Here is an 8,271-nt window from a genome sequence, read left to right on the forward strand (position 1 = left end):
GCCCCTGCACTGTGTTCTTAGAAAACAGTAGGTGCTCATTAGTTCAAACTAAACAGTGTATCTTTTAACTCTGTGATTTTAATGAGGACAAAATACCATGAGCCATTTCAAGTTATTTGCACCTAACTTTGCTTGCAAAAACTGAGTAGGAAAAATGATCCACACCTTTTGTGTAGGTGAGTAGAAGGATGTGAATGCACAAAGCCATCCAAACTTTGGTCTAAAATGGCATAGGTTTGAACTACATATTGTCAAGAAATCAGTTATACATGCTATGACTTCACTGGGAAAGTTTACTAGTTCTTAAAATTATCTAACCTGATGTTTTAAAATGTAAACAAAATATATGCTATTCTTCAATCAGTCATGTTGCATCTGTACAGGTTATATGTGTTATTTCTACTCTTGGTCCTATAGACAGGTGAATAATTACAACATGAAAGATGGGAAAGAAAATGCCATGATCAAGTACATGGAATATCGTCTATGTAAGAACTGACTGAAAAATTAGGTCTCTTTTGTCTGGAAGAAGATGAAGGCTGAGGTGAAAGAAATGATCAAAGTTTATAAATTCATGAAAGACATTGCCAACATGATCATGGATCTGTTAGTCAAATCCCAGAACATTTGAACTGTAGGGTTGTCTTTGAAGTTTGAAGAGGGTAGTTTTAGGATAGATGAAAGGAAGTACTTTTATGCCGTGGGATGGAAATTTATGGAAGTTTTCAGAAGTTACAGTCTGAAAATACTGGCTAAACATTTTCAGGAGGCATAAAAGATCCACATAAGTTTTATATGAGGAAGTATGGGGTATGTGGAAGTCTTTCAAGTGAAAGAAAAGTAACTATAGTCTTTACGACATTATCTTAATTTCACTTATAATATATATGGAGAAAAATGCTTAAAAGCCTCAGAGTCACTAATAAATTTTCATGTATGGAATAGGATCAAAATACTAATATGAAATCTATTGGCGCTTACATGGACTTCAATTTATCTTTTTTCTCCCTTTTATGATGCTAGGGAATGAACCCAGGGGCTTCTCGCTAAGCTGCATTCCCAGCCCTTTATTGTATTTTTAAAGTTTAGGACAGGATCTCTGTAAATTGTTAAATTGCCAAGTTGCCCCTTTGAGCTTGAATTTTCCATTCTCTTTCCTCGGTCTCCCAGAGTACTGGCCAGGGTCCTGGGCTGGAATGTGATTTCTAAAATCCCTCTTTTGGGAAGAGATAAGTGATCTCTAGCCTGGGGTCAATGGAATTTCTCTTTATCAGAAACCAAAATCCTTGTCCTAGGATGTTCAATTTCAACCCTCAGACACTGAGATGATCACACTTCCTCCTTAGCCTTGGTTGGTGAGCAAGGCCGACAAAATCCACATTTCTATTACACTCTCTCATTGGGCGAGAGACACAAATAACACTCATATTTCCATCTCCCTTTCCTTTCATATTGGAATCTGATTGCTTTAAATAATGACTTCTTAACAATCCGCTCTTTTTCCATGTGGCTTTGTATCCTGATTTAAATAATTTCCACAAATATATCTTTCCTTTCTCCTTATTATCATTTGTCCAGGGTCTATCAAGAGTCATGCTCTGCTTTCATATGCATGTTTTGGATCAAGTTTGTTAACAACCTGGGAAATAGACACATGCCATCTGCGGGGTCACAGGGACCCTGGCTTCACAGTGGCCCCAGACTGGATTGCTAAGGCCTTCTTCTCAGGGACTTGAAATTCTTAACTATTTTTGCATAAGAGGGTTTGTACTTTTATTTTGCAGGGGGGCCCTGCAGATTATGCAGAGGGCCCTAGAGTAATACGTGAGTACTTTGATCCCTGCTTCACAAAGGAACAAAGGGAAATTCAGAGTCATGGAGTAATTCACCAACTGGGATGGGCTGAATGAGCTGTCAAATTCTAAGCATCTAACTGTAAAATTTCTTCCACAGTGAGCAGATACCACATCTTCCTGAGAACATAGGGCTTTTCCCCATGGGAAAGCTTACTGCAGAAGGCAGGTTTTTCAGTAGGTGCAAAGGAACCATGACCACTTTGTGCACTTGAGCAACAGATTTATTTCCTCTAGTTGACCTTTATCTGGCCTTGCCCTACAGGCAGGGAATAGTGGCCGAATGTGGGGGATGGAGCCTGAGAGAAAAGCAGTACTTACATGCACTTTTACATTAAGATCCCCATTTCTGATGAAATGACCCTTTGGGGCACAGGCACCCCACACACGCCTTGTGAGTCAGTATTCTGTGTTGAGCAATTATTTCCTCCTCACTGGGCCCCTTTCCTGTCCCTCTATGCCTGCCTCTGTCTCCCAGGGTCCCTAGGGTGAGTCAAGGACTATGACCTCCCTGTGATATCACTGCTCAGGCAGCCACCACTTATGGCCCTGTCATCAAGAGCCGAACAATGATGCCATTTTCCTCTCCAGCTGGATGGGATTTTTTCAAAGCAAAATAAAATGTCCAAAATTCTAGTCCCTTTATTGTCCTTGCTAAAATATCTCCTTCCCTCCAGTGGTTTCCTGTTTTGCTCTAGTTCTTGCTAAAAGGTATTTGATAGGCTTTGCTCATGGAATGACCATGTACAAAGAGTGCTGCCCATTTATAAAATAAAAAGAGCGGTCCAAGGCCACTATGCTCTAAGGTCTTAAAATTGTCAATCTAAACATTATCTCCTTAGTCTTTCTCCTGTATGAATAAGAAACATGATGCTTTTATTCTTTTTTCACCATCAATAATTATGTTAGATAATAACAGAAGCTGTATAGCCAGATGGGAACACATGGGTTATTGATATAAACTAAAGGTCTTCACAATTGAGTGACCTTGAAGAACATACAAAGGAGTTGCTTTTCCAAAGAAGACAGAGGAGGACACACCTTGAAAGCTTCCTTTATTGGGTCATCTACCTTGAATTGTGGTTCAAAATAACACTAAATAGCTTTGCAAGCTGTTACTCAAAATGTTCTCTACTGTCTGGCTCCATCAAGGTTACGTGCGTGGATGTAAGAGGAAACAGAGAGGGGAGCTACCCTTAGGCATCACCAGGCATGTGATATAAACTTAGTTTAATGCTCTACTTCACTGTCTTGACACTTTTAATTTTCTAACATGAGACCTGAATTTTTAATATTAGCACCAGGTCCCATAGATTATACAGCAATCAGTGGTAATCTACCAATACTAATGTTTGCCACTGAGATCCCCAAACTCCTTCCTCTGCTCTCTTTGTTCTCTACTTAAATTTGAAAATGTTTTTATGTGCACATGCATGAAAAACGTTCATTTTTAAAGAGGTGTGAATAAATCAGAGAAAAGAACCTGTGCAGACACATTCTGAATTAGTGATAATAGAAAACTCCTAAATCAGTTTCACATCTATTTCTAGGCACATTTGCTCCATCTATTTCAGTGTAATTTAATGTTTGTCACCTTCATCTAGGACATTATGTTTTGGAATGACTTTGCAGCTTATTCAATTAGCACCTGATATAATGGGTGACTCCCATTCTTTCCATGTTCCATACTAGAATTGGAGGTGCTTTGTCAATATTATTAATGTCACATGTCTGGCCTCTAGTACCAGTAAACAAAAGGCTGCTTGCTTCATAAATTGTAAAGTTTGGTAAATTTACTTTAAAAATACTCCTTTAAATAATATAAAATTTGACTATACTGAGTCATCAACGATGCCCACTATGTTGCAGGCATATCTACTTTTCTGACTTCCAGAGACACTATAGGGAAATCAGGGGTACAATTGAATAGCTTCCTTTATCTTTGAAAGATCTGGCCCACCTTATTTGAGGAAAAGGAATTTGAAACCTGATCTCTTCTTTGATATTCATCCACCACTCTTAAGTCCCCATTTGCCAGCATCCTAAAACAAGGAGTCAGTACATTTCTTTTTTTATTATTAGTTTTATTGAGAAACAAATAGCAATGAGACTTATCAGTTTTGAAACTTACTCATTACTATTTGTTTCTCAATAAAATTATTATTTAATTAAGAGAAAGTAGCTCTATATCTATCCTAACTATTTTGTATATACAGATAAAAAATGGTCCTTCGTTTATATCCCCTTTTTTGTTTAGTTTTGCCAGAGATGGGTTTTCCATTGACATTTAAATGTTGTACTACAGTACATTTCTTAAATAAAGGGACAGACAGTAAATATTCTAGGCTCTGGGGGCTATAATTTCTCTGCTGCAATAGCTGAGCTCCAGTTACTATGCAAAAGCATCCATGGACACTCTGTAAACTAATGAGAGTAACTGAATTCCAATTAAAAACAGAGAGAAAGATAAGAAAATCCACACAAAGGGTGGATGTGGTCTACTGGTTATGGTTCATGAACTCCTGACCATGATTGTTGCACTCCTGACCTACACGAACTCTTTGTCTTCACCCATTCTTCAAAGTGGCAGATAGTGTGGCCTCCCTGTAGATCAAATATAGGAATTATGCATTCTTTCCACTTCCTGCTCTGCTAGAGAAGGATTTCATAACAGTTCACATACAGAAGCAAATGGCTAATAATAGGGGAAGGGTTAAAAAGATAGACAAAAGTAATGGCCATGGTTAGACTAATACCAATGAACTAAGTCCTACATTTGCAATAAGCAAGCTGGAAAGTGCCATGTGGACTTTCTAACCCTTGCTTTCACATCACACAGACCACACCTATTCATTAAAATTCTATCCACCACCTCCCAAGAGAATAGAAAATCCTTCCACAAAGGGAGCTTCAGAGAAAATACATCCATTAGACAGTATATTAAATAGACCAGAATCATCAAGAGACAATGAAAAAGCAGCTTTATTCTTCCTCAGCAGTGTACCTCCCTTGTGTTTTCATTCCGTAGAGAGTAAGTTTCAGTCCCATAACATCTCTGCTCACTTTCCAGTGACTGAATGTAGACTTGGGTTGATACTTCAATTGTCTTCCAACTTGAAATTTCTGCTTGCTACCAGCCCAGGGTGGTTTTGGCTGGGGAGTTTAGAAAGAAATTATGATATTGGCTCTCTAGATGTAGGTTTTGTGTGTGGACCACAGGCTTGGAGATCCACTGACCCAGGTAGGGTGGGTTCTCATGGGCTAAGTACCAGGGAGGGAAATTCATGTGTACCTGCTAGGTCTTTCTCTCAGACAGCAACTGAAGCTCTTTGGGATGTCTCTTTGGGAACATCCAAGCATGCTGACTGGGCCCCTTTGGTCTGACTGCTCCCCTTGCCCCTTTGGCTTCCCAGCTCCTCCCTTCCTTGTATGTATTACTCACAAGATCCTTTTCTGTAAGGACCTCTACAGGCAGCAATATACTACCATGGATGCTGTCATATGAAACCTCACAGAAGCCCACATTCTCTTCCTGCTGCCCTACTCCAGAAAACACACTTAGTCCCACTGTTGATGGGTAGACAGGCTTTTCCCAATGTGGCTTCTCTCCCTTTTGACAAATCAAATCAGAACTTATCTTTCCTCCTTCTCAGGCATGAGTCAAACATTAGTTACTGTCTTCTTCAAATCCCAGGGCTCCAAAATTTTAGAGGCATTTTTTTCAAAGCTCCCCTTACTTATCATAAATGGAAAGGAAGAAAATGCTTCCTGCTCAGATAGGGTAAAGTTGGTCACAAGAATAGCTCTTCCTACTGGCCTCTTTCTGCCCTCTTGTATGACTTCACCATTTTCCTATAGAGAACACAGCAGTCAGTGATGCACTGACACTGCTAGCACTGTCCCCAGGTCCTGAGAAGGTTGCCTACTGGCCATCATCAGCCAGCTGAGGTTCACAATCCTTGGGTCGTGTTGGTGATGGACCTGGGAGCTTCTGTTTAAGCCCTTAGGACAGGTGCAGCTAGTCTAGAATCCAGTTATATCTACAGGGAGCTGTGGCTCCTATGAGAAGCTGGCTCTGAAAGAGGGGAGACATCTTGCCAGGTTGACAGAGATAAAAATATTGGGTTCCAATACAGTGTGTCTCATTCTAGAGTTTAGGATTATAGTGAATGTGCTCTGATATTTTAAAATTTCTCTATTCCTCCTACCATAGCTTAGGTGCAGGCTGAACTGACAGTGGCCACTGTGTGACTTCAAAACAAAACACCAGTGATGTTATGAAGACCTCATGTTAGTTCTTGAGCTACCTGTTTTTACAGTTCTTGTTCATTGACAAAAATAAACCTTTAATTTATTTAAGCTATTGCATTGATTTTTCTGGTACTTGGTCAAAATGGAACAAACTCATGTGAATTGATTAATTGATTGATTCATTGATTCTCTGATATGCTTTAGCCTTGTTTTTTCTATCAATGCTGAAGGTTATATAGATCTACCGCAGCACTTTCAGGTGGCAACTCACAAGTTAGGAAGACAAAGTATGCCACGTGAACTTTCAGGCTGCTTCTGATTCTTGGACATGACTTATGAATCTCTATGGATATCATTTGTTTAGGTATGCTTGCTTGCAAACAAATGGTAGACACTGAGACTATTTGATTTAAGCAGGAAAAAATGATTTACGGAAAAATTTTGGGTAACTCACAGAATCCTCAGAACAGATAAGGTGAGAAATTTAGAAAGTGGGAGAAAAAAAGACCAGGACAAGAGAAGGTTCTCTATGATCTACTCAGAGACATCTGGAGGGGGGATTCGCTGCTGCTTCCTGGGTCTAGAAATTTGTGGCACCAGCGCCATTGAGTCCAACTTTGACCTAGATGTTACTATTGGTTTAAACCCTGTATTTCCTTTTCCCAACCATTGCCATATGAACACATTTCCACTCTCTGCTTCTTTGTGTGATGAGTGCGAAGTCCAAAAATCCACGCAGGAGCATGATTGAGCCTCACTCGATGTGTCTTGTGGCAAACCTCAGGGCTGTGCTGAGGGAAGATGGCCATGGGAAAGGAGTCCCTGGCATCTTCAGCTTCCATGCTGAAATATGGGCTGTGTGCTCATCAAACTTTATTATACATGAAGGAGGGTTTCCCTCAATTAGAAGTAATATAAATTAGCCAAAGTGATAGAACATTACTAAGGTCTCCTACAGCCTTGTACAATGGGTTTTCTGCATTTGTTGTGTTTTTGGGGTAGAACCTTGAAAGTCAAGTAGCTAGATGAAATATTTACTTACATTTAAAAAATATAATTACTTGAGTGAAAGTGAAGACACAGTATCAGATCTTGAAGACACTGGTGCAGCTAGTGAAAAGGTAAGAAAAGATTTCATAAAAACAACTAGGATGCAGGAAAAAATAATTAATCACTTGCAAGACGATGCAAAGATGAACAATGTGAGAATATTAGGAATCAATGAGAAAAAAAGAGTCAATACAAATGAAATTTTAAAAATATGGGCAGAAGTAATAGCAGAAAACTTCCCTAATATGAGGAAACAATCTGACATTCAGGTAAATGAAGCATAGAGAATGCCAAGTAACCTCAACCCAATTAAAACACACCAAGACATATAATACTCAAGATCCCAGAAATTCAGCTCAATAATAATATAATGAAAGCCACTAGAAAAAACAAGCAGATCACATTCAAAAGAAAACCCATCAGAATTACAGCTGACTTCTCTTCACAAACCACAAAGTCAAGAAGAGAATGGAGCAGAGTACTTCATATCCTCTATGAAAACAAAGTTCAGCCCAGAATACTACACCCTGCAAAATTCTCTTTCAAGTTTGATGGAGAAGTGAAATACTTCCATGCCAAAGAACAAATAAACAATTTCATGATGACAAAACCAATCCTGCACAGGTTCCTGAAAAATATTCTAGACAGGAAACAAACTGATCAGAACTCCACAAATGAGATCAGAAGCAACCAACTAAATAGGGCAAGCAATTAAACACAGGAGAAAAAGAAGTAAACACCAATAGGCAAATAAGATATCAAACGTAAATCAATAAATCTGAAGTATAACCATCAATGTGAATGGATTCAATACACCAGTTAAGAGAAATAGACTGGCACAGTGGATTAGGAAACAAAATTCAACAATATGCTGTACACAAGAAACATATTTAACTCATAAAGACATAGATAGGCTGAAAGTCAAAGGATGGAAAACAATGCTACATGCCCCAGCACCTTAAAAAAAAGCAGGGGTAGAAATCCTATTCTCAGACAATCTCAACTTCAAACCAAGAATGATCAAGAGAAATAAAGAAGGCCACTATATACTGGATAGGGGAAAAAATTAAGAGGAAGTGGTAACACTCATAAATATGTATGCACCAAACATGGGAGC

Source organism: Octodon degus, unplaced genomic scaffold, assembly GCF_000260255.1.
Source record: "Octodon degus isolate 3935 unplaced genomic scaffold, OctDeg1.0 scaffold00145, whole genome shotgun sequence".
Taxonomy (NCBI): domain Eukaryota; kingdom Metazoa; phylum Chordata; class Mammalia; order Rodentia; family Octodontidae; genus Octodon; species Octodon degus.